Genomic DNA, 27,024 nt, shown 5'->3' with positions numbered 1-27,024 from the left:
CTCTCTGCTTGCCTGCCTGGTCGCCCCTAACTGCCCTCCCCTGCCGACCTGGTTGCCCCCAACTGCCCTCCCCTGCTGGCCAATTTGGTTATGATTGGTCAGTTTCTGTGCCAGTCAGCGTCTCTGGGCCTATCTCTGGACCTGATCAGAGAGGCGGGGCTGATCAGCAGTCCCCGTGAAGGCCCGGAGAGTAATAGGCACAGCTGCTGTCAAAGCCCTGAGAGAAAGAGAGAGGAAACAGCAGATCATCAGCTGCCATAGAGGCTGCGGATCAGACCTTGCCTCTCTTTTTGGACCTCTCTCTGGACCTGATCCACAGCCCCCTCAGCAGTCAGTGCTGGGCCACAGCAACCCAGCACTGACTGCAGGACTCACTTCTGGTTGGTTGAGGCTTCAGTCCTTAGGGACCCTGGGTTTTTATATATTATGATTATAAATAACTTACATTTAAGCCTAGTGGCTACCACACTGGCCAAATGTGTAGCCACTGTACCTATTCCCTCACCTTCTAAAGCCTAGGAACTTGGCCCTATGCTGCCTATTTGGAATCTGAGGCAAACCTTCAGGAATTCACCTCATTCATGACCATGCCTGGGAGGGTAACTGGTAAACCAATTGAAAACGTAGAGGAATAGTTCTATCTTCAATACATCATCAGGAAAGGATGGTCTACCCTAAATATTGATGATTTAGGTGTTACTATTTTTAAAAATACAGAATGATGTGTTTTTCCTTGTATTATATAAAAGCACAGGACTGAAATGAGAGGACTTGAATTCTTAGTCCCAGCTCTGTTACTAAGTAGCTGTGTGACTTTGATCAAGTCAGTGGTTCCTCTTCTCTCAAATGAGAGGATTGGACCAAATGGCCTTTAATTTCTTGCCTCACACTAGCCATAATAATAATAGCAAACATTTACTGAGTCCTTAGAATGTGCTGATGTACAATATTGTATTTAGTTATATGGATGTTGAGGATATTGCTTCCATTTTTAAAAGAGAAGACACTGAGCTTTCATGTTTCCCAAGGACACAGAGTTGGCAAATGGTGGACTCTCTGTCTGAATCTCTTTGTTCTGGTGTCAGGACCCACTTTTTTACCTGTTCTTCCCTCTGTAGAATGTTTTTTCCATAGGCCAGAAAACCACTGTTTTTCTGCTCAAGAAGTTGTTTTAATTGTTTCAACCAAAATTTCCCAGCAGGCTCAAATATTGTCTCCCTAGCTCTTAAAGGTCCAGGAAGGGCCCAGTACAGTCAGAATGAATAGGTTGGTTGCCACCAGGCAAGAGCAACCTTGTTTATTTGTCCAGTATGCCATATAAATAGTATCACTTTCTAAGTATGCCATGATATGAAAGATGCTGGAAAGCATGTGGGCTTAGACATATGTCATGACTCACTAGCCAGGTTTATCTTGGACTTTTCACAAGTTACACCACACACATTTCAAAAGATTCTATCCTGAGGGGATGCTTTATCCCACAAATCTCAATCCTCATTCCCTGAGAGTGGGGTATCTCAGTCTCCTTAGATCTCCAAAATGTCCATCTCAGCAACGGATCCTGAGCTAATCCTCAGTAAATAAGTTATTTTGTTATACACCAGTGTCCCTACGTTGGTTAGAACCAGAAAGAGCTTTAGAAATTGTAAGTACAACCCAAAGACTATAAAGGATCTTATCAAGGTCAATATCAAAGTTGGAAGTAAAACTCTGGTCTCTCTCATGCCCAGTCCAGGGCCTTCCTCATCTTCTCTTTCCACTTGTCCCCCACACATGCCCTCCATGCCCCACCCAACTGATAGACTACTTCCTAGGAAGATAAGGCAGAAAAAACATAACTGAAATTTCATCTCGCTTCTGCAGATATCAGAAGCAATGGAGCCCTAGTAGTACCTCCCCTGGATCCATCAAAGGCCACAGACCCATCAGAACCATCCAGCATAGCCTGAACCACCCAGAGAGCCACATGCCTAAAGGCTGCAGCAGTGCTTAGGAAAGTGAGAGGAAGTGGAAACGTGTCAGCAGAGGGCTCAAAGCAACGGGTTCACCACCGGAAAAAAAAATAAAAATAAACATGCTCAGAAATAGTGTAACTGATATGCAAAGAAGATCAAAACAAGGGTTTTAAAATATCTTGTCTGCTTTAGAGGAGGTGAAGGTGGTAAATGAAGCAAGATTACAAAAGTATGTTGGGGAGGTGGGGGTTAGAGGGGTGGTTCTCTGCAGCCTGCCAGGCCATGGGAGCTTCAGACCCAAGGGTATTTCAGATGAAAATGTGGAAGGTGGAAATGTTCATGGGTAGCTCAGAGGCAGACATAGATTCAGGAGCAAGAACCCCAGAGTCTCTCAGCCCAAAGTCCTCCGTGCCTATCCCTCTTGCTATTCCCTGAGATTCTGCCCCATTTGGACATTTGTCCCAGGGCAGGCATTACAGATCAGACAAGACAGCAGTGGAAGCACTCAGGAAACCACCCAACTGGCTACACTTCAAGACTCAAGTAGTAGTTGGGAACCAATGTTCCAGGGTTAAGGGCAGGGGCTTAGTAAACTCATGGAAGAGAAATTACCCAGTTTTGTAAAGTGCAATTCCTTTTCCTTTCAGTGTGTTTTGAACTTCAGAAATGCTCTCTCTTTAAAAGAACAGTTTTCTTTTGAAACTTGTTCCTGAAATGGGAAACCAAAAGGCTAGTGATGACCATGCTGACTGTTTTTAGCCTCCTCCTGCCAATTTAACCATCTCTAATAATAGCTCAAGGATCATGGGACATTCCCAGAATCAGAGAACCATCAGTCAACAGCATATATATATACAAAAGGGAGCATTCACTCCTCTATGGATCTAGAGGATCTCACGGATTTTAGCAGAGGAGGAATGGGGGTGGAAAGGTGTGGGTGACTTGGGATTTGGAAATTAACCATCCCCCATCTGGTCCAGTATTTACACTTACAAAACACATTTGCATTTATTATCCAGTGAGATAGACTAGGCAGGGGCAATTATTCACATTTGCCAGTTGAGAAAACTGAGGCTCCGGTATAAAATGGTACAGGGACACCTCCACTAGTGACCCAAAGTGTTGGCACTCTCCTCCCAGTGCTGCATGTTCACAATAGGATCCGTAGAGAGCCAGATATGGGTATCAGGCCCCTTTGCTTTGAACTAGAATCATCCCTCTCCATCCCGTTCTCCTCCTCCCCACTCTCCTCTTCCTGTAAATGAAGGAGGGCACATTTAATGGTTTAATGGCAAAATAGACATTTTTCACTTTTGATCCAACATGTTTTGTTGGTTTCTTGGTTAGGCATGATAAGGCAAATCTTACACCACACTCTTCTTGAACCTGACATCATAGAAAAAAACCAATAGATGCATATGATGACCATTTCCTGACATGCAAAGCCCAGCCCTGGAGTGAGATGGGAAACTGCAGGTAGAGTCTGCCTTCAATTCATGCTGATGCAAGTTTGCTCTCTAGGCTCAGAGAATAGTGTGCTTGACAGGCTGTGGAATTTCACAGGGGAGAATTCACAGTGGGCTGAAGGTGTTCAGGGGAGACTTTACTGAAGCTGCATCTTGAAGGGTAAATGGGGGTTGAAGTGTGGGGAGATCTAGGGAGGCAACAGGATGAAGGCCTAAAAGTTTAAAAAGTGCATGGGAAATTGTAGGAAATTCACATAGACCCATCAGGCTGAAGCCATGGAAATAATTTTGGGGAAACACTTTGGAGTCACACTGGAAGATCCTTCAAAGACCAGCTAAGTCACTGGAATTGTACTCTGTAGGCATTTAGGAGTCTCCAAAGCTTTGTGAATGCAAATAGTCTCAAAAGAAGGATGTTCTAGAAAGCTCCATTTAGCTGGGTATGCAAGATGGATAAAAAGGAGAGCTGGGAGAAGGAAGATCATAAGAAGCACTGGACTTGGAGTGCTTTCTAACTATACAAACTCGATCAGATCAGTCCCAGATAGATGCATAAACATATATAATTATCTCCTCTTTAATGTGAACACCTGCTCTGCCTATCCTTCAGGGAGGTCTTGGACATCACATGCAGTGAAGTTAAAATGCTTTGTAAACTATAAAACTGCAGAACAAACATGAGAGATAATAACCGAGGCTGGCGAGATGCCATGGAAGCATGAGTTGGTTGGTGGCCCTGAGGATGAGTGGTATGGGGGAAGTTGAGTGAATAGTAAGCCTCCATTTGGTAGCATCTTCTCTCTGGGATGATATCTTGTTTTTTCTCTGGTATTTACTGTGTCACCTGGCACAGACCGGGGCTAGCAGAAGACGAAGACATGTCAAGCTGGTAGTGAGGGGTCAAAGAAATCCCCAAGGTCTCTAGTAAGTTTCTCAAGGGAAAGAAAAAAAAAACACATAAAGCTAGCTTTTCAATCTTGAACTAGAAATAAAAATAAACACTTGAGATGCTGTTTTGGAGAGTTGCTGAATAATTGTGAAGGACAAGGAAGAGTCAGTTTGCACAAGGTGATAGCTCAATGGCAAGATCTTGCCAGTGAAGGTGTCTGGGAAGGTGCAAGCAGAAGTCAGCTCCGCTGTTCTCAGGGGCTGCTCATTGGAAGGCAGGCCTTGGTATCTTGGATAAGAAGTTAATACAAATGAGTAGGGTGAAAATTGCTGATACTGATACTAGCTTAGGAGGGTTGGGAGAGAACCATCTGGGCTTGCAGCCAACCCTGGGCTTCTAGTAGAAACATTTCATAACCTCCTCCTTTCTTCACAGGTTATGTCCTTGGATTAAATAGCCAGTGGGGGCATTTTGGGGCCATGGACAGTGTACTGGACTGAGATCCAGGCCTGGCTCTAACACTGCCCAGTCATGTGACCCTTCCTCTGGGGCCAGGTTAGATAAGACTGCATGATTCCTGGGGCTCCCTGCAGATCTAGACTTCTGAGAAGTAGGGGACAGGCCAGGTTGTCTTTTTAGGTTGGAATTCAGAGAGGAAAGCTACTGTGAGTGAACTGACCTACAGCCTAGAGCGTCTGTGTCCTGTGACCAAGCTTCAGCTCTGGCCATGATAGCAACATGGGAATTTCAAAAGAGTTCAGCTTGGGACAGAGACAAACTGAGCGCTTGCCAATCAAGGCTTGTGTCTCAGATAAACCAGAAAGCTGGAACCCTTCTGAGTTCATCTTTATCAAGCTGTGGAGTTCCATGTAACTTGGAGGAGAATGCCTCTAACCAATTCCATATACAGGGACAGCATCTTCTCTTTGAGCCCGGGAGAGCAAAAGCCACAGGTTATTCCACTCCCACTCCCATTTTTCTTGCCCAGGTCTCAGGAAACAGGATCTATTTCTTTCCATTCTCCCATTTCCCAAATAGATTCTCAGTGATAAGTGATAAATGCAGCTCTCTCTCTCTCTCACTCTCTCTCTCTCCCCCCCCCTCCCTCTCTCTCTCTCACTTCCTATGTTCTTTCTGGTGACTAAAAATAGCTTTGGGAAGTAGGTTGTTGGGGTATGAAGGCAAAGTTCATAGAGCTGACCAGTTGGTCCCTCTGGCTTCCCAGACTGTGCTATGCCCACAGTGAGCACCTCTGTCTCATCTCTGAAGAGGGACCCATTATTCCTGAGTAGCTCAGAGTCACCACCTATGTTCTCTGGCCTTTCTTAGAGGGTCCACAGGAGCATCCAAATGAAATAAACCTTTAGTGAGAACCTACCAAATGCCAGGATCCATTTTTAAATGAGACAAAAGATTCAGAGGTGAGTCTATCACAGCCTCTGCTTCCAATGAGGAAGACAGGATAAGTGGGAAAACCACTACAATAACATGGAGAATATGGGAGTGCCCACAAGTACAGGGAGACTTCAAAAAGAAAAGAAAGGGAGCTGTGTGGAAGAGATAACTTGAGATAGAACAATCATCAACATTATCATCATTATTATGGTTATTATTATAGCTAACTTTCTTTGAGCCCCTTGTGTAGTATCTTAGTTTCTCTTTAGGAAAGTCCTTCCCTTTTAGATAGCATCATTTAGTAAAGAACATGAGGCTCAGAGAGGTTAAGTAACTTTCTCAAGGCCACCCAGCTAGTAAATGAGTAGAGCCCATGGTTTCCATGGAGGTATGGATGTGAGGACAGCTTGGAGTGGAAAAAGCAGAGCTCAATTTTGATGGAGTAGGGGAGCTGTGGACAATAAGACCAGGGTGACTTGAGGGTTAGTGAGGAGTTTGACTTTGTCCTAGAGGCTGCAGGGAGACTGGGAGTGTTGAAGCAGGTAATGGTATAATGAAAAACTGGCTTTTGGAGTGGTCCTTCAGCAGTGAGTACACATGGACTGCATGGAGGACTGAAGGCAGGGGGTGGGCTGAGAGACTGGAGTAGAAAATTATAGTGATTAAGGCTTGAGTTATCATGATAACGGGAAAGAGAGAAGCAACCTTAGTCTGACTACCTGCCCCCATGACCTTAGAATTAAAGGTACAGCAAACAGAGAATGAGGTGTAGAACAACAGCCTGTATTCTGGTTCCATGGTTGTCTGGGGAGCTTTCCTGTCACCCAAGTCTTATGTCTGGCACCAGTGAGGGGCTGGCACCTTCCACATCTTTAGCAAGCAGTGTATCCTTTTAATTAGAACTCTTTGTACATGTCCATTTCATACCCTTTCTCCATCACTCTTCTCCCCAAAGCAGTAGAACCAAATTAATTAGAGTTATTTAAATGGAATCAGGATCTGAAAGAGAATACCTGGGTGGAACCAAAGAGAGAGTCTCTGAGTCTTCAGGCACCTTCAAGAGATCCAACAGGAGGTGGATCAGAGAGAGACAGAGAGGGAGAAGGAGAGATGGAGGCGTGCAGAGTGATGCCTCAGTGCAGTGATGTCTGACAGAAGCCCAAGGACACTGCCAGTGGGCACACTCTCTATTTCCAAGTTCCCAAGGAGCCTCCTGCAATGACTTCAGCTGAGGCCACGGCATAAAGGAGAGCTGCAAAGGTTTCTGCCTCAGTTAAGTTTAACTGCTGTGATCAAGCTCTTGATACTTCCAAAGAGCTGCTTTGATGTCTCAGAGAGCAGCACAGGGTGGCATTTCCAGATCTAACTTTCCCAGTAACAAATGCCAACACCATGATAGTGGAATAAAGGGCCCCTAGTAACCATTTAATGCAATCTGTGGGTGCCCAGAATAGGCATGTAACTAACTGAGACTCACACAATCTCCTCTCTTCTTGGTTTATTTACTTTAAAATAGTGCTTGTTGCCTGGCTGGTGTGGCTCAGTGGTTGAGCATCGACCTATGAACCAGGAGGTCATGGTTGGGTTCCAGTCAGGGCACATGCCCGGGTTGTGGGCTCGATCCCTAGTGGAGGGTGTGCAGGAGGCAGCTGATCAATGAGATCAATGACTCTCTCATTATTGATATTTCTATCTCTCTCTCCCTCTCCCTTACTCTCTGAAATAAATAAAAATATATTTAAAAGTAAATAAAATAAAATAGTGCTTGTTATGTGCCAGGTAATATTGTAAGCACTTTGTAATTTATTAACTTACTAGAGGCCCGGTGCACAAAATTTGTGCACTGGTTGGGGAGGTGTCCCTCAGCCCCACTTGTGCCCTCTCACAGTCTGGGACCCCTCGGGGGATAATGACCTGCTGGCTTAGGCCCGCTTCTGGGTGGCAGAGGGCAGGCCCAATCCCTAGGTGCCTGCCCCGCAGACCCTAGTCGTGCTCAGAGCAGGGCCGATATAGGCATGTAACTAACTGAGACTCACACAATCTCCTCTCTTCTTGGTTTATTTACTTTAAAATAGTGCTGGAAAAATATCAGGGCAGGCGGATCGGGAGGTTGTAATGCCACCCCGAGTCATGCTCAAGGTAGGGCCAATTGGGGGGTTGGGGCACCGCCCCCTGTCACGCTTAGGTAGGGCCGATGGGGGTGGGGGGTTGGGGCACCGCCTCCTGTCACCCACAGAGCGGGACCAATCAGAGGGTTGGGGTGCTGCCTCCTGTCACGCACAGAGCAGGGCTGAACCGGGAGTTGGGGTGCTGCCCCCTGACACACTCAGGGTAGGGCCGATCAGGGAATTGGGATGCTGCCCTCTGTCATGCACAGAGCAGGGCTGATCTGGGGGTTGCGGCGCCGCCCCCTGTCACGCTGATCCAGGTGCCGGGAGGCCTCGCTGCGCCATTGATCTCGGTGCCAGGAGGCCTCACAGCTCTGCTGATCCCAGTACCGGGAGGCCTCACGGCTCTGTTGATCCTGGGGCATGAGGCCCAGCTCCGCTTGAGCCTGTGCTGCGAGGCCTCTCGGCTCTGTGGCTTCGGAGCTGTTTGGCTTTGCTCCACCACTTGGAGCCTGCGTATGCAAATTAACTGCCATCTTTGTTGGCGGTTAATTTGCATATTTCCCCGATTAGCCAATGGGAAGCGTAGCGGAGGTATGGTTAATTACCCTTTTTGTCTTTTATTAGATAGGATTCAATGCTCAGAACAATCATTATAAGGTATCTTTACCCCATTTTACTCATAAGGAAACTGAGGCACAGTGACTTGAAGTAAGTTGACCAAGGCTTAGGGTGATTAGTAGAAATAGGATTGAGCCCAGGCAGTTTGGCTACAGGGTCCAAACTCTGAACCCCTACACTCTGTTACTCTTTATTCTACAAAAATAAAAAATAAAAAAAATGGAGATGAGAGCAAATCATTTCTAAAGTTACACCAAGCACTAACACTTTGTGATTCAGTGGAATCAGTAAGTGGGTAGGGATTAGGCTGTGAGTAATCAGTGGGCTGTTAAATATGCTCTGGTGTGACACAAATACTTGGTGCCTGTTAATTTCACGGAGCCCAGTATTGGCATGCCACCACCCCAGCTGTGAATTGGTGGGTGTGCTGACCCATTATGGAGCCCCAGATCTTCACATCAGGAACCCACATATTCTGTACCTATTTGTAAACCTCTAGCCAATGGAATTATAAAAGCAATGCTCAATCCAAGCAAAGAAGTAAGATGAGGAAGTAACTGTCAAGATTTGGGCTGCGGGGGTACAGTGATTCAGCAAAATAAGGACAGGAAGATATACTTGATCTTAAGTGCTGGCTGTGGAGGTAGGCCAGAAGCTTCAGTTTCCTCAGCAAGGAGGTGAGGAAGATGATTGGTTGTTGGCAATGGGGTTACTTGAGTGGAAGAAATATAACCTTTCCAGTGGCCCAAATGAGAAAGCCTCTGTATGGTAATACAATCTCAAATTTCCTAGTTTGTTTAAACATTCAAATGGGATAGCTAAATTCACATTGTGGATTTCCCAGTGGGAAGGTAGCAGTAGCATGGAAAGAACATTGGCCTGGTACTGAGACATCTAAGTTCCCACCCTGGATCGGCTCCCAACTAGGTGAGAGGCAGTAGATGAATCACATCCCACCTTGGCCTCAGTTTATCTATAATAACAGTGATTATTTGTTGAGCACTTGGTATGCTGGGAACAGTTCTCATAGTTTGACATGTATAACCCTATCTTATTCTTATAGTGGACCCATGAAGGAGGCACTGTCATTATTGCTGTGACTCTGAGGAAGAAAAGGAGGATCAGAGAAGTGAAAGAAATTTACCCAAGGTCATACACTAAGCATTGGAGCTGGGATTGCTCCCATGTTGCCTAATTACCTTCAATGTTCTGAGACACAATATTGTACTCTCTGTGTCTTTATAGAGAGAGGGTTGGGCTCTCTGGATGTACTGCGTACAATCTTACTTAGGATATTTGTGGTGAAGATGGTCCTGTCAAAAGCAGTAAATGGTTTTGCTCAGCAATGGCTCTGGATTGAGCCAGTCTTTGCTAACACATTTATTTTCAGTGAAGTAGCTTTCATCCACCTCCTCTGGAAAGTCAGCTCTATATTCCTAGTGATAAGAACTGTGCCCGAAATGTAGTCGGTGCTCAATGTAGTTGTTGAACAAATGTATGGAAAACCAATTGAAATTGGCAGAGCAGAGGAGCAGCTGAAGCGATGGGAAATACAAGAGAAGCAGAACAGAATTAGCTCAGTGGAGTGTGAGCTGGTCCAGGTTGGCTGAAAGCTAAAGATCTTTAGCTTTTAAGTGTTGAGATTTTTGCTTTCCAATCCAAAACTGCAATGTGGCATGTGATCTCCTTATAATAAACTCTCCGTTGAGGACCCCACATATAGAAATGTCCGCTTTAAGTCTACCCCATGGGTTTGGCTGCTAAAGAAGGGCCTGGAAAGAGGAGGGTCCAATTCCACCAGCTCTCAGGGAGACCTTGGCAAGCCTATCAGCCTCCTTTGGCAGGGTTTCCCTCCTGTATCTAATTCATTCCCAATGCTTTATATCCTCATCCAAGCTTTCTTTCCTTCATAGGGAGCATATAAAGCTCTGGTCTTTCCTGTCCTGTGTCCTGTGCCCTCAGGATCCTGTCCTCTGCTAAGTAACATTTATCCTGTTAACATAAAAATAAAAAGACCTTTCAAAGTAAGAGGTAAATAAGCATTTATTTGAGATTAATACTAGTAAGTATAGCTACTTGGGAATCATTAATTCAGACAGAGCCAAAATAATGTTCCGATTTAGAGACAAATGCAATGGGTATTTATGAGAAAGGGCTGGGGAGCAATCACATCTCTAGAAAGAAGGCATTTCCATTGATGCAGACAACATAACATAGTGATGCTAATTCTAAACAATGTTTTAATTTTTAGTCCAGTAGTCATTAGTTCAGTAATCATAATGACTGCTTTCTTGTTATCTTTCCAAACAATTCTTCTGTTAGGCACAAGGTTGCTTAGGCTATGTTTTAACGTTCCAGAGATTTCAGATATAAGACATGCAAGGCAGTTCTTCTGGCATGGCAGCTCCAGCTCTATTTTTTTAAAATTGATTTCAGAGAGTAAGGAAGAGGGAGAGAGAGATAGAAACATCAATGATGAGAGAGAATAATTAATGGGCTGCCTCCTGCACTCCCCACACTGGGGATCAAGCCTGAAACCCGGGCATGTGCCTTAACCAGGAATCAAATCATGACCTTCTCCTCAATGCTCAACCCTTGAGCCACACCAGCCGGGCTCCAGCTCTATTTCTAAGTGACTCCATTTATACTATTTTTGCAATCTTCAGCTACTCTGGTGAACATACTTGCTGGAGAACTGTTGGGTATTTATGTGTTTTTCCCTGACAAAATATTTACACCGTACCATGCCCTTGACATCATAGTTAATGATGGGACTTTTCAGCACTGCAATAGGTTTATGGGGGACATTTTTATTGATTACAATCACAATAGCCACCGATACAATGGACAAAACACTTCCTTGTCTTCCATTTCATTGGGCTGTCATGTGCAAAGGCAGGTAAGGTGCTCTATGGGACTGTGAGAGAAGACCTGTGTGGCCCCAGCTCTGCCACTACTATGGATTTTCTGTTTTTTCTTTTTAAATGAGAGAGGTTGATGAGATAAGAATAGAGCCTCTTTGACTTTAAACTTTCTCAAATCTAGGTATTAGGAACTGTGTTTTATAGAGAGCAAATGAGATTTAGTTGGTTCGGCCTGTCTGGAATCCAGAGCCTTCTTACATGGCTTCCTTATGTGGCATTCCTATGTGGCTTCCCAGTGTAAAAGTGCCACCTGTTTTGGGGCAGGCAATACAGGGGTTATTATTATACTCATTTCACAGACAATGACATAGAGCAAGCATGTCAAACTCGTGGCCTGCGGGCCACATGCAGCCCACAATGTATATTTTTGTGGCCCAGCCAATATAATGATATGTAAGAAATGTTTTAATAAAAATCTCATAACTTAATTTTTACAATATCTTGTTACACATAATTATTAATAACAAACTACAACATTCACTAATGACTGATTACTATAATTGTGTTGCATTCATTTCCCTTACTCACCTTATGCACAGGCGCACCGTTTCTTTCTACTAATACTAGTAGCGAATATTTTAGCAGCCGATTGCCACATCATTGGACTGACTTATTTGGTATGCTCAACAGGAAATATTTCACTTTCAGACAACAAGAAAAATAGTTTTATTTTGCTTTACTCTTATTAAATTGCACAGTTATTTGGTGTCTGGTAAGTTAATGTTCAAGAAAAAATATTAATTTTTATTAAAATGTTCTATTATTTTATGTTAATGATTACTCATTTCTTTCAGCCCTTTGTATTCAGCATGTCTCTATTGAAATAAACCGACATTTCTATGAAAATTGAAGCTTTTGTTTTTTGCTGCCCACATAAACTTAAACCTTGTTTATTTGGCCTGTGTTAGCCTTTGAGTTTGACATGCTTGACATAGAGACTCAGAGGAGCCGAACTGGTTAGGATGAGAGAGATTAAATGAATTGTCCAAGCTCACACAAAGCGAGATGGAGGAACTGGGATTTAAGCCCAGACCCCAGGATGGCCAATATTGCCTTTGGGGTTAGCAGGTTTTTCCTAAGACCTGGGACCAAATTGGCTCCCAGAGAGCTGCAGCTGGGCTCTGGGGTGACTCCACTCTTGAGAGGACAGGGCTACCACTTACTTACCCCTCAAATTCTAGCCCCTCAGATTCAATGCCATGCCATCCTCCACCAACTTCTTGGCTATTGTAGCTATGAGTAGCTATGTGCTGGGTGTTCTCTGTTTGACCCTTCAAGTCCACTCTTCCTCCTTCTCTTCTTTTCTCTCCAGAAGATTGACCTTAATGGAGACCAGTAGGTTCCCTGCCCTCTGGCTTCTGGTTGGATTCAATCTGGCACTGATAGGTGATTGGAGGGTGGGGGAATGAAAGAGTGAGGATATTTCTTCTTGTAGTACCCTCTCTACTGGCTGTAGGTTAGCCCTCTTCTAGTTTACAGTTATCAGGTTTTGGAATCTGACTCTCCCTTTGCCCTTTTAGGCCCAAGACTGGTAACAGTTCTCAGCTGTTGTTAGCCTTAGGGTGCATCACCATCTCTTTTATTTTAAAATATGTTTTTATTGATTTGAGGGAGAGAGAGATAGAAACAGCAATGATGAGAGAGAATCATTGATTGGCTGCCTCCTGCATGTGCCCTGACTGGGAATCAAACGGTTACCTCCTGGTTCATGGGTCAACACTCAACCAACTGAGCTGCACTGGCTGAGCATCACCATCTCTTGGTTTTCCTTAACCTTGCCCATGCTTTTGTAAATTATCCTCTAGTTAATCTCTCTTTGGTCACTCTCTTTTGAGTGTGTCCTCTGCTTTCTCCCATAATCATGACTGGTCTGTGCTGTCTCATTCTTCCTCATCTCTAGTCTTCTTCTTCTTAAAAGCATCTATAGTCCCAGGACTTTTATCATGAAGATTTACAGATATCTTGCAATGTTTAACCAAAACAATAAAACCAAGCCTGAGGAAGAAGCAAAAGGTTGGGGTTGCATGGGAGTGTGGTAAAAGACATGAAATTTGAACCTACAGAGAGAAGCCCCAAGTTTGACACTTAGTAACTCTGTCATTTTACCAAGCCACCTGGCCCTTCTATAAAATAGAAATAGAAATACATTTTGCCTTACCTTTCTCATGAACCTCTTGGGAAGATCAAATGAGGCAATGTCAGTGGAAGTACTCTATAAATGATGAAGCATTTTCTGAACATTAGGTGTTAACTGTTGTTTTTATCATGCAAGGCAATTGGACAAAATCCTCAAAAGGCCATGTGCTACATTTTCCAGTGCACTCAGATTTCCCTGTCACTTCTATGCCTCTTGGATTAGAAGACCTGGCATTTATGGAATCCAAGATTAACATCCAGGATGGCTTGGCCAAGCATGGGACACATGAGCATAGCTAAAAATATCTTTGACCTCAATGAGAGCATCTCAATCCTGAAAGGGGTGGGTCTGAGGGACAGGGAGCTTGTGTGAGGAAAATTACTTCCATCCTTCATCATCTGGGGTTAGGAGAGGGCAGGGAGAAGATGGCTGTCACAGGACCATCTTTTATAAGAACTAGTAGGAGGATAATTTCTCTCTCCCTCTCTCTCTCTCTCTCCCTCTTTCTCTCTCTCTCTCTCACTCACTCTTTTTTTCTCTCTCTCCCTTCTGTGTGTTTGGGTGGCAGATGGGGTGGGGAGGATTTTTCTGAACCTCTTGTACTTTTCTGTTAGAGTGAGGCTCTTGCTTAAACCTCTTCTTTATGGCCAAGCCTCTTAGGAATTTTCCCAGACTGCCCTGTGGAAAGACAGCTACAGCCAGAGGGAGGTAAGAAGGAGGTAATCCTAGATCTTGGTGTGGAGTTGAATGCAGAAGTTGACCTCAGTTCAGAAGAGGATAATCTAATCCAGGAGCCTTGGCTCAATATCTCTAGATAGGGAGTGATGAGGCTCATAGTTTCTCTATCCTAAGAGTCAATGGTTTTCAAACATAACCTTAGAGCTCTAGACCCTTGCTACTAAGTGTGGTCCATGGATTATCAGCATGGATTCAATAGCAACCAGAAGATTGTTAGATATGCAGAATTTCAGGACCTACCCAGACTTCTAATAAATCAGAATCTGCATTTTAACCAGATTTACTATGCACATCAAAGTTTTATTAACACTATTATAGAATCCCTCCAAAGTACCTGAGAGGTCACTAAAAGTTCTCTCCATAAGGGATGACATTTGAAAAAAAAGTTCCATTTCCATTAAAAGATCAGCTCATTAAAAAATCAAACGGAAAAAGATTGAAATCAAAGTGGTCTTTCCCTTCCTTTGTTAGAAAAAATGTTTTCCTGATGTTAGAACCCTGCTCCCTGTCTCTCCTTGGGGGCCATGCCCCCCACTGTCTTTTTCTATCAGCTCTGCTATGATGCCCAACATGAGTCTGGAACAGGGGAAGCTCCATAAAAGACGGGCTGTGTCAGGAGACTAGCGGAACATCAGGCTGATTTACCAGCCCTCTCAGAGGGTCTAGACTTGACAAGTCTGTCTGGTGAGGCACTGATGACAAAAAAGGAGCTTGTCATAACCTGGGAATTTAGGACTCAGCATGGTTCTTTGAAAGGGGAGGGCAGAATGGTGTGGAGGTTCCTTCTCTGTAGGTGGGATTATGCAAGGAGCTTGGTGTTTGTTGTATGAAGAACAGCCTGGCAGGAGCTGAGAAGAGATAAGTCCGCTTCCAGCTGGGATCTGGGCAAAGCCCCATGGCAGCAGGTTTTCAGGATTTCCAGAGGGAGTGCTTGGCGGCCTGGCCCACAGGAATATCTTTTCAGTCTCAGTTTGCTACAACTATAAATATCCGTGATTTGCATTCTCTTCACATCCTACCTTGAAGGAGCTCAACATAGCCTACTATTGATTCCCTCTGCTCCATCCCCACACAAGACTCATGTAGGCAATGTCCATGGCTTCCATTTTACAGAAGGGGAAACTAAGGCTCTAAGAAGCCACACAAGGGCACCACCTACATATGGGCTGATTTGGCACTGGCACTCTGGGAAGAAATAAGTACCTTAGGGCAGTCTCGAAGTCTTTGAACATCAGCCCCAGACTTTCTGGCCTGAATTCCAGCCCCTTCTCATCCTGCATCCTACCCTCAGCTTAGATCCTGCTTGCCTCTCCTGAATGCACTGGCCTTCTAGTTGTGCGGACATGTTTCCAGCTCCACTCTGCCACCTCGACACCTCCAGACACACCTCTGTGCTCTCTCTGGTAGCATGACTGTTTTCCTTTGATGGGAGCTATCTGGCAATGTGTCTCCTACCACCCCATGCCTTCAACCAGCCTTCAAAATCCTGATGGGAGGGGTGTGTTTCAGCTATTGGTGCTAGCACAATGCCCTCCTCAGAAATGCTTGTGTAATAATGAATGAACCAAAAGACAGAAACATATACACAGAGAGTCTGTACTTCATAGATTCTTCTGGGTGAAAAGAACACACCATTGGACAGTTCTGACTCTTTGCAGGGGCCGATGCAGAAAACATTTGAAGCAGAAGCTGTTCTTCCCTATTAAAAAAAATCTCCCTGGGGTTTAGAGAGGTATTAGGCACAAACCTGCCATGAGCTTGTGACTCAACATACTTGAGTTATCTGAGTCTTGGGTTTTTGTTTGTTTGTTTTTTAACCTGAAAATGAGGATACTGAGATTATTTACAACTAGGGTTGTTATGAAGATCAAATAAGGCAAGGCACATGTAAAATGTTTAATGGAGCATTGGAACCTCAAAGCCCTTGATACTTGTCAGCTACTGACTAATAGGAAAAAGCTTTCCTCCTTCTCCTATTCTGGAGCCCTCTTATGCCTGAGGAAGGAGAAAGAATTTTGATGGGCAATCCCCAATTTGGAAATGAGTCTTTTTTTCAGGACATGAATGCTCTGGGTCTTAGAAAAATGCTTATCTAGGATTCTAAACACAATGTTTCAAAGAAATAGAATATGATCCAGCCCACATTAAGTTCTCCCTTAGCTCCAATTATCTGACTCTTCACCAACAATTCAGGAAGTAAATAAGTCCAGCTTCTGGGCTTGTGTCTTCATTCTGGCATCAGTTTGGAGAGCTAGGAATATAGGGCAGAAAAAGAATTGGCCTGGGATCATCAGGACCTGGGTTTGTCCTCTGAACTCACCTTGTGACCACAGACCATCTATTCCCTCTTTTTGTGTCTCAGTTTCCTCATCTGTCAAACAAGGAGACTGGATTAGAATCTTCATACCACCAATTACCTTACTAGTAGATCTATTGTGGAAAATAGGGACCCCCCACAGCCTCTGTTCATGAGGCATCTACATTCCTCTTTCTTCTCTGCATATCTACCTATCCTAATGAGTGGGGTCTGAGTTAAATGAGAATAAGCCTATGAAATTGTGTTTTACATATTCAAAGTAGGTACATACTCACGCTATTCTAGCTTTACAGCTCAATGGAGGCAGATAGGTGGATGTCATAATCCTTATTTTATAGACCTCAAAACTGAGACCCAGAGAGAGAAAGGAGGCTGAAATCACTTTGCTCAGTAGAGGCAAAGCCAGCAGGCCTTCACAATCTCATTTCTGATTTTCTCCACCAGTGACTCCTAGGACTGGTAATGGTTATACTACTGGGTGGTTAGCTCCCCAGATCTCTTCCTGGTAGCTCCCCATCTCCCCAGCCTATGCAGTCTTAGTCTTCACTTCACTTTCCAGTAAGAGAGGGACATGGTGGAACTGAGTCAAGTGTGCATATACAGGATGAAGTCAGATGAGGGCTCTACCCCTCTGCCACTTCCTCCCCCATCCTGTGCTAACATCCTTGTTCAGGTTTCACCTTTTGACTGAACTGTGTTGTAAGGGCACAGGAGATTTAGAGCTGTTGTTCTCCGAGTACATAGATGAAGATTGCTGAGGACAGAGACAGCGCAAGGGAGCAACGGAGACCACGTGTGACAGTGAGACTTTCGAGCTGCATGGTTGAGTTGCTTTAATGAGTTGACGACAAGTAATTGGGCAGAAAGTCATGCACCTGGAAGATAAAAAGATAAGCTTCCAAAGTGGGGGCAGGGAATGTAGTATGACACCTGCAATGAAAATGGTTATATGAATTTTTGAGGAGAATTAGTCAAGGAGATTTGAAGGAATTTAGGCAACTCTGTTGAAATATTTCTCATACCCATTTCTTTTTCCCATTTTCACTGCTACCGCCCTCTCACTTCTCACTCAGAAGGTTGAAAATGCCTCTCAACTGGTCATCCTGCTTCAGTCCCATCCTGGTATGGTCCATCCCCACATGGATGTCAACCTAACTTTCGAGCCATATTCCTCAGTACTTCATCTGAGCATGCAGCCCTGCAGCCCAGTGAACTATTCACTCTTCCTAGTCCTGTACTTTTCCACCTCTGGGCATTGTTGTAGTTTTTTTCCTTCCGCCTGACTGTCCCTGTGAGTGCAAATCCAGCTTCATTCTTTCAGATCCACTGCAATTCCACCTGCCCTCTGACATCTTTCCTGGTCCTGCCTCTCCTCTCTCCGGGGGAGTGAGCTCTCACACCTCTGAGTATATTTAATACCTAGTGGTCCTATCTCCTCTTTAGGGCTTTTATTGCCATCTCCCTGGTATTGTAATGATTTCTGTGAATGTCTTATTTCCCTTACTAGACTGGGATCACCTTGCAGTCAGGAAAGCGATTGATTTCAAGTTTGTGTCCCTTAGTGTCTTGGTTGCTATTTAGTTATTTGATCAATTAGTAAAAACATAAGTAAATGAGTACTTGTTGGGACAGGAGACAGAAGAGCTCTTGCACTTGAGCTTCAAGTAAAACCAAAATTAAACTGACGATGCCATTTTGAGACATGTTTAAATGGAAATGCAAATAAATACATTCAAAGGAAGGTGGGTCAAAAAGAAAAGAGCTTTGGCACAGGAATGCAACTCAGGGGACCAAGAAGGTAGGTATGAGGGAAAAGATAGTGTTTGTCTTATGCCTGGTAATAGGAACAGTCAACAGAAACTGGAAAAAGCTTCTTAGGGTGGGACCAGATGAATCATAGGGCCTCCACTTAATCCTTAAATGGCCCCAAATGTTTTCCCCATGGTAGAAACTATAGGGAAGAGTGCCTGGCATAATCATGGGCATCAAGAAGTATTGAATTCATCCACACTTAGTATTTACCTTGAGCCAGGTAAATATCAGCATGGGCAAGACTCAGTCATTTCTCCCAAAGAGTTCGATCCATTTGGAAAAAGATGATATGGTTCCAAATCATCTAGACAAAGTGTTCTGTCAAAAGTCTGTGTACGAATGCATGAAACACGTGCCATGGAATGATGGAAGAGGCAACAAGTGAAGGAGGGAGGGGCAGAGACAAAAATGAAGGAGGACATATGGAGAACATGTCGAGAAACAGGCTTTAAGAATGGGCCTGGTTTCCACCAGTTTCCAGGAGTTGTCTGTGAAGAGGCATCACGGTATAAGATAAAGTTGTTCAAGGAAGGCAAATCTGCCTGGGTCAGTGCACATGGGAGACTGTAGTTCCCAGTTAGGCAGCAAAGCTGGCATATTTTTTCTCTAAGACCAAAGGGTATTGACTGACCAGTGTTTATATAGTAAAATGACTTAAAAAGGCCACACTGTTTTAGGTGTGTCCCTCTGTGTGTATGTATATGTGTAGCGAATACAAACGCTAAACAGAACTATAAAATAGAAAATCTTACTGATAAGTAAAAAGCAATTTCTCCTTATCCAAATCTAGTCCTTCCTGTGCACAAGAAATGTGGGATTGGCTTCCAAGCCAGGAAGGTTTGGAAAGAAAGCTGCATATTGACTGCTCTTGGCTTAGGGAAAGTGAAAGGCTTAAAAGAACGTGAAGAAGGAGGACCTTTTCACTTTTTTATTCATATCCTCATCTGCATAGGTAAATAGGAGTGGTCAGTAGTGCAGGACGAGGCAGCTGTGGCTGCACAGCTGCATGGAGAGGCTCCGAGAGGCAGTGGTGGGGAGTCCCCGGGGCCAGTCTGGGCTCCATGGCCCTCTCTGTTTGGGGCTGGTTGGAAGAATAGAGGGACTAATGTAAGGAGATTGTCAGAGAGGAAAAGGGCCCGGGTGCCATTTTGACTAACTCCTCTATTTTACACGTAGGGTAACTAAAGTCAAGAGGGACAATGTGCTGGTCCACAGTTCCCTAGTCAGTGACTTTTGGGACCTTGGCTAGAACTCACATCTCCTGACTTAAGAGCTAGTGCTTGCTGCCTCCTGTCCCTTTGCAAGACTGGGGTGGAGAAGAGGAACAGACAAGAAAAATGACTAGGGCTAAAGAGCCCCTGGCTCCCCCACAAAACACTGGCACGCGTTTCCCACCAGCTGTTCTCTGCAAGTCAGCTGCCTTTATGCCACTCATGTTCCAAGCCACCATCCTCCCAGGGCCACAAGAAATTCAGGGGGAATATGTCTTCCACAAGAAAGACATTCACAATGCTCATGGAATTTATAAGCTGTTTTTATTTGTTTTTAAGTTTAGTGGAGTCCTTTTAAATCTCTTTAATGGTGCTTTCGTGGGCAGAAAATTTAGTCACCAATTATATCTGAAGATTTTGAATGGCAAAAAGATGAGCAATAAATTTATATTTGTTTAACAAATTTTGCTTTATGTTTCAAAGAGATTAAACCCAAGTTTATTTTAGATTTTCAAGGTAATTAAGCTGAGAGTCAGCTGTGCTCTGCTGAGAAGAGCACCAACCTTGACAGCAGAAAACCTGGCCACAAACAACTTTGCTGTTTCCTCACCTTTCTTTTTCTTTTTTTACTTTTTTTCCCCTTTATTGAATAAGATATTACAAATGTGTTCTTATCTCCCCAATGTCCCCTCATCCCCCAATCCTGCCCTCACCCTGACCCCCTGTTGTCCATATCTATCACTTAATGCTTATATGCATGCATACAAATCCTTTGGTTGATCTTTCCCCCTCACCCCCACCATTCCCTGCCTTCCCTCTGAGTTTTGAGCACCTACCTGATCGATGCTTCTCTGACTCTACATCTGTTTTTGTTCATAGGTTTATGTTGTTAATTATAATCCACAAATGAGTGAGAGCATGGGATATTTATCTTTCTCTGACTGACTTATTTCACTTAGTATAATGCTCTCCAGCTCCATCCATGCTGTTGCAAATGGTAGGAGTTCATTTCTTTTTACAGCTGCATAGTATTCCATTGTGTAGATGTGCCACTGTTTTTTAATCCATTCATCTGCTGATGGGCACTTAGGCTGATTCCAAATATTACCTATTGTAAATTGTGCTGCTATGAACATAAGTGTGCATATATGATTTGTTGATAATAGCCATTCTGACAGGTGTGAGATGGTACCTCATTGTCATTTTGATTTGCATCTCTTGGATGATTAGTGACTTTGAGCATGTTTTCATATGTCTCTCAGCCTTATGTATGTCCTCTTTCAAAAAGTGTCTGTTTAGGTCCGTTGCCCATTCCTCACCTTTCTTTTACTTTTGTCAAGTCAGTTTATCTCTCTGAGCCTCAATATTCTCATCCTTAAATTGGGCATAGTGATAACTTAGTAATATTCACAATCTTAATAGTAATAATTTATTTAAGTTAATTTAACTTGTAGATATTGAGCCCCTGTTATGTGCCAGGTGATGTTCTGGAGACAGAATCATAAGACAGCTGAAATCCTTATTTCCTCAGAGTTTATATTATAGGAGCAATTAAAGGTGATAACATGTATTACTGAGTTTAGTTTAGCACTGTTCCCGGCATGTAATGGCTGCTTAATAAATTATAAAGTTAAAAATTTCACAGCACTGGGTGCTGGGAGAGCTGTTCTAGTTTTAGTTGTGCCATTAAGCACCTGGGAGACTTTGGGAATCTCTGGACACCTGAGTGCACTGCCCTTTGTCTAGTGTGACCTTCTTCAGCCCAAATGCTTGGGGACCTTCCTATGTTCATAGTTCTCATAGGGTTTTCACAGACAGAAAATGCCTTTGCTCAAGTAACTCTCATTCATGTAGGGATAAGACCAGCTCATTGGCCCTACACTTGTCTATTAAATGGTCCTTGTGTTAGTTTCAAGATCTGAAACTACATTTCTAAATGTTCTTCTTGTTAGTTGCTTGCTTTCTACTTGTTAACTTTTCTCTGGCTATTAGTAAGCATTTCTCTGGCTATTAGTAGCTGAAAATGAACAAGAATCTGATGAAATCTTCTCTGTTCTAAGATGAACCTGCTATCATAAGGGAATAGGGGTAGAGGAGTTAGTGACCAATAATCATGGTCAATGAAATTTCCACCTAGTTGTTCTGGTCCATCTTAAGGGACTAGTAAATTGCCTTTCAGGGATGGTGTATTGAAGGGAGTTTCCGAAGTGGATATGGATCTCAGAACCACCACTGGTTAACTAAGTCCAAGCCAAAAAATCAAGGACAGAAGGGAGAATAAACACTATTTTATTCTACCTCTTTATCTTGCAGTTAAGATAAATATGGTTTATTATTCACAATAGCCAGACATGGAAAAGCATCCTTAGTGTCCATCAATGAATGCATGGAAAAAAAGATGTAAATGTATGTACACGTACACACAAACACACTGGTATATTTTTCAGTCATAAGAAAGAAGAAATCATTCCATTTGTGATGAAATGGGATGGATTTTGAGAGAATTAGACTAAGTGAAGTAAGTCAGTTAGAGAAAGACAAATACTATATAATCTCACTTATATGTGGAATTTTAAAAAGCCAACCTCATAAAATCAGACTAGAATGTGGTTACCAAGGATCAGAGTGTGGGTAAGAGAGGAGAGGTTAGTCAAAGAGTACAAGCTTCCAGTTATAAGATGAAGAAATTCTGAAGATATAATGTACAGCATAGTGATTATAGTTAATAATACTGTATTATATACTTGAAAGTTGCTAAGAGCATAGATCTTAAATGTTCTCATCACAAAAAAGAAGTGGTAATTATGTGACATGATACAGGTATTAGTTTATGCTATGGTGGTAATAATTTTGCAGCATATAAGTGCATCAAATAAAACTAAAAGGAGTGTATGTGGGGTGGAGGGTGAATTTAGTATGGGACATTCTGACTATAAATTGCTTTTTGGACATGAAAATAAAGATATCCAAAGGCAATTGGAAAATGATTCTGAAGTTTAAGCTGAATGGATGAGTAAAAAATAAACAAACCCAGAAACTGTGGTCCAGAAATATGAGGGCCCTGCCCTCTAATATTTATTTGCTGATTAGTGGCAGATACAGTGGATTTCATATAAAAATTCATAGAACCTGATAGAACCTAGGTCTCCTGATTTCCAGTCAAATACTTATTTCATTAGCCCTCTCAAAGCTGGAAATGCCACATTATACTCCTCTTTTAAAATTTGGAAAATCCACCTACGCAATTTCTGTCTAAATATGATTCTGTTTATGATATCGACTTCAGTAAACAGGAGTGATAGGATTTAAATATCTGATAGGATATAGAAAGGAAATCTTCAGATTTGTTGTGTGGGATCTCAAAGGCAGATATAGAGCCAAATTTGATGTACTAAATGGAAATAAGTTTTGTTTAAACCTAAGAAAAAACTTTCTGACATGCACAGATGTCAGCAAGTGGAATGATCTGCCTTGGGAAAGTGAGCTTTTTGCCAATGAAGGTGACCAAATAGATGTCATGAGGGAGTAGTTTGGGCCAGGTGACCTTTAAGGCCCCACATATCCTTAATAAACCCACTCAGAATTTATGAGTATTTATGACATTTAAATAATCAATTTTTAAACCCATTTGTGCATCTGCACTCTCAGGCAGTTACTATGGCTAGGGCTTATTAAGTTTACTATCTACTATGTAAAATATTACTTCCTTTCATTTGCAAACTTTGGGGTAAGGGGAGGCTGGGATAGTTTTGTTTTTCTGAGACTTGCTGATTAAGTACACAGTTCCATTCTAGCAAACATTGTCATATCTCCTTTCAGCTTTCTCTCTTTTGATTGAGGAAATCTAATTTTGTTAAGTCTATCTTTATACCAACAAGCTCCATCATATTGGTGATTTGAATAGTTCTCTGTCACTCCCCATGTCCCAGCACTTCTGATTTCTTCTTGAAGTTCCATGCATAGAACTACTACGCTTTTTCCAAAGCCCTGCTTTCATTTGAATATGGGATAATGCTTTTCATCTGATGAAACCCAGTGTTCCCATGAGTGTCTAACCTTAAGCAGCTACTGGAGTTCAGATTTGTCAAAGCTGATTTCAGTTTTTTCCCTGCCATTTATTAGCTGTGTTACCTTGGACAAGTCACTCATTTTCCTTTGTAAAATGGGAAAAATAGTCGTTAAGAGACCCAAAGAAGAGAAGATCCATGCAAGTGGCCTGCATGGTACCTGTTACAGAGTCTATGCTCAATGCCTCTTTATGGAAGTGAAATGAAATAAATGTAAATGCATTTCCTGAGTTGTGACATATTAAACTCCATCTATATATTTAAAAGCCTAAGTGACCTTTACAACTGAATGACCAGAATGACCAGAACGACCAATTGACCAGTCACTATGATGCACACTGACCACCAGGAGGCAGACGCTCAATGCAGGAGCTGCCCCCTCATGGTCAGTGCGCTCCTATAACCAACCTCCAACGGTCAGCCAACCTCTTGCGGTCCCTTCCCTGTCCCCCCGCCCCCCGCTGGTCCCTCCCAGGCTAGTCAGGCAACCTCCAGCAGTCTCTCCCCTCATCCCTCCCCTTGGCCAGCAGGCTCCCATCAGCCTAGCACCAATCGGGACTGGGCAAGATGGCCCCAAATTCATGCGCTGGGCCTCTAGCTGTTTACAAATAGAGATAAAATATAGTTGTTTACAAATAGAGATAAGGCATAAGGTACATGATCCCACTCCTTATATTTACTCCAAGAGTATTGCTTTATATTTGCCCAAACTGAAGCTCAGTTGTTACATGTCTCTACTCATTCTCCTGACATCTAAAGTCAAAGGACTCCAGCTTGAATCCTTTCTCTGTGATTTATTGATTCTACTATTTTGGTTCTTAATATCTTTAATTCCATTTTCTCAGTGATGACATTGAGATAATAGAAATACTTGATGTAGAAACACAGGCTTTGAACCCAAGTAGTCTCGAGATTCATATCCTAGCTCCATCAAATTGCAGCTTTGTGACCTTGAGCAAGTTGCTTAACCTTGCTCAGTTACCTAGTACACAGAAAGAAAAGGGAACACCCACATTAGACAGTAATTGTCATAATTCGTGAGACATCTATGCACAGCATCTAATACAACTCCTGTTCTACAGCATCTAATACAGCTCCTGGTCACACACAGCAGGTTCTCAACAATTAGTTGTGTTCCTCCCTATGTCAGGGAGTTGTCCAGATTCGTTGTAATTTCTGAAGAGGTGTGAAGATAGAAGTTGTTGTTTTTGTAGTATATCTTTATCCAGAAGCAATGTTGTGTTGTGTAAAGAGCATTGGAATTGGAGTTCAACTAGGATTCAAGTGATATAAACACTGGAAAGAAATTCTGCTCCCCAAAGTGTAGGCACCTCATCTCAAACAAGAATGATAAACCTGTCTCTGCTTACTTCCAAGACGTACCTTGCACATCTGATGAAATACTAATGGTGAAACCATTAAGATCATTTTTAAAGTGAAGCACCATGATGAGTAGAAATGTTCAGTGACATTTGCAAAATAGAGGTTTCACTACTTTGTATTTCTTCTATGTCTTTTATTAAAATTCTGGGTGCTTTCTGATTTCTGGAGATCTCTTTGTTAACATTCTCTTTTTGAGGGAGCTGGAACAATATTATCATATTATTTCCATGATCCTTGTGAAAGATGACAGTGCCATGCCAACCAATTCTGATTCAAGCTGTTCTTTGATGTAAAATTCCAGTCTTGAATCAACGAAAATTTGAAAGTATCATGTTTCAATAGTCACCTACTTAGACCTTAGCCCTAGCCTCTTAGAGAACATTGACTTGTTAAAATCCTTCTGGTTTTTCTCCCTTAATAGGTTATGTTTGTTACATATCCATGATCCCACTCCTTATTATGACTTCCAGACATGGCAGTGAGATTTAGTAGCTTATACTTCCCAGGTAGCCCTTCACATGGGTGGAAAATCCATTGACAGTGTGACATTCCCTCTGGTGCAGTGATCATGTATAATGACAGGATGTTCCATCTGGACAAGAGCATCACATTTCTACACATGACTTACTCCAGGATTCTGGGGTAAATGCCATCTGGTTCAGGTGATTTATTTAAGTGTGTCCATTCCATTTAGTTGAGGAAGGGGTGGGAGTACATTGCATGGAGCCTGACTTGAGTAGCAGGAGATATAAACTTTTGCCCAAAATATGCTACTAATTGGCTGGATAAACATGATCAAGTCATTCATTTATATGGCTCATCACCTCCATCAGAGTCTTACAGGGGTTGGATGAGATGGTCTCTAAAGTAGCCTCCAGGTTTGTCATTTTGCGATTCTAAAATATGCTGTCATTCATAGTTCTTCCTGGCAAGATTCTTGAGGGGCAAAGCTGAAGTAACTGAAACATCTAATAACACTCCCTTGTCTTACCAGCACTCCAAAGTTTCTTTTCAAATAAACTCTAGGTGAATTGAACATTCCTAATGAAGCACACTAGGCTCTGTGGAACTCAGCAACTAGAATGGCAACTTAGGTCATACAAGAGCCCAAAGGAGATAGTGGAAAATCATTAGTATTGATTTTCTATTAGTCAAGTGAATTGCAAAAATACCCATAGATGCAATTTTGAGAAAAAAAATAAAAAGGGGAAAGGATTGCCCTGCTTACCACAGTGCTGGCATTGGAAGAACATCTTCATTAGGACCTTGTGCATAAGGAAGGAACTTGAATTAGGCAGTCTACTAAGTTCCAGCCTGATGGCATTCTCTGGCTTTGTGACCTTGAGCAGGTATATCTTTCTTTGAGTCTTTAGTTCTTCCACCTGGTAATGAGCGTCTCGGGCTAAGGTGCTTCTCAAAGCATAACATGCGTGTAAATCATCTAGCGATCCTACTAAAATGCAGATCTGATTTTGTAAGTCTGGATTTTATGAGCCCTCAGATTCTGCAGTTCTACCAAGCGCCTCAAAGCTGTTGCTGCTGCTGATGGTCCTTTACACATTGAGAAGCAGGGGACCAGATAATTTTTAAGGTCCTTTTAGGCTATGAACACTTCATGATTCAAATAGTCCCCAATACTAGGTTGGAAACAGAACAGGAACACCTGTCTAGATGGTATACCATCTATATTAAAACTCCCGTTTGTTTTAGAAAGGTTTAAGAATAAAATTTCTAAGTCTAGGCTTAAGCAAGAAGATGGGAACTGATGAAGCTATTTGCTCTGAAGCCTGAGACAGTCTGAACAGGTGTTGATGCTTGAAAGGAAGGGAGCAGTACGAGGCAGAACGTTTGCTTGAGGTAGGTAGCAAAGTCAGGGAACAACCATCCACAGAAACCACAGGTGATGGAGGTGGAGATGGTCATAGAAATGTAATAAAGAGCTTAATGCTAATTCCATAACAACGCATGATTGGCCCTGTGTTTTATAGATATAATCTCCTT

This window comes from Myotis davidii, unplaced genomic scaffold (genome assembly GCF_000327345.1).
Source record: "Myotis davidii unplaced genomic scaffold, ASM32734v1 scaffold41, whole genome shotgun sequence".
NCBI lineage: Eukaryota > Metazoa > Chordata > Mammalia > Chiroptera > Vespertilionidae > Myotis > Myotis davidii.
Note: the sequence above shows the minus strand (reverse complement) of the source record.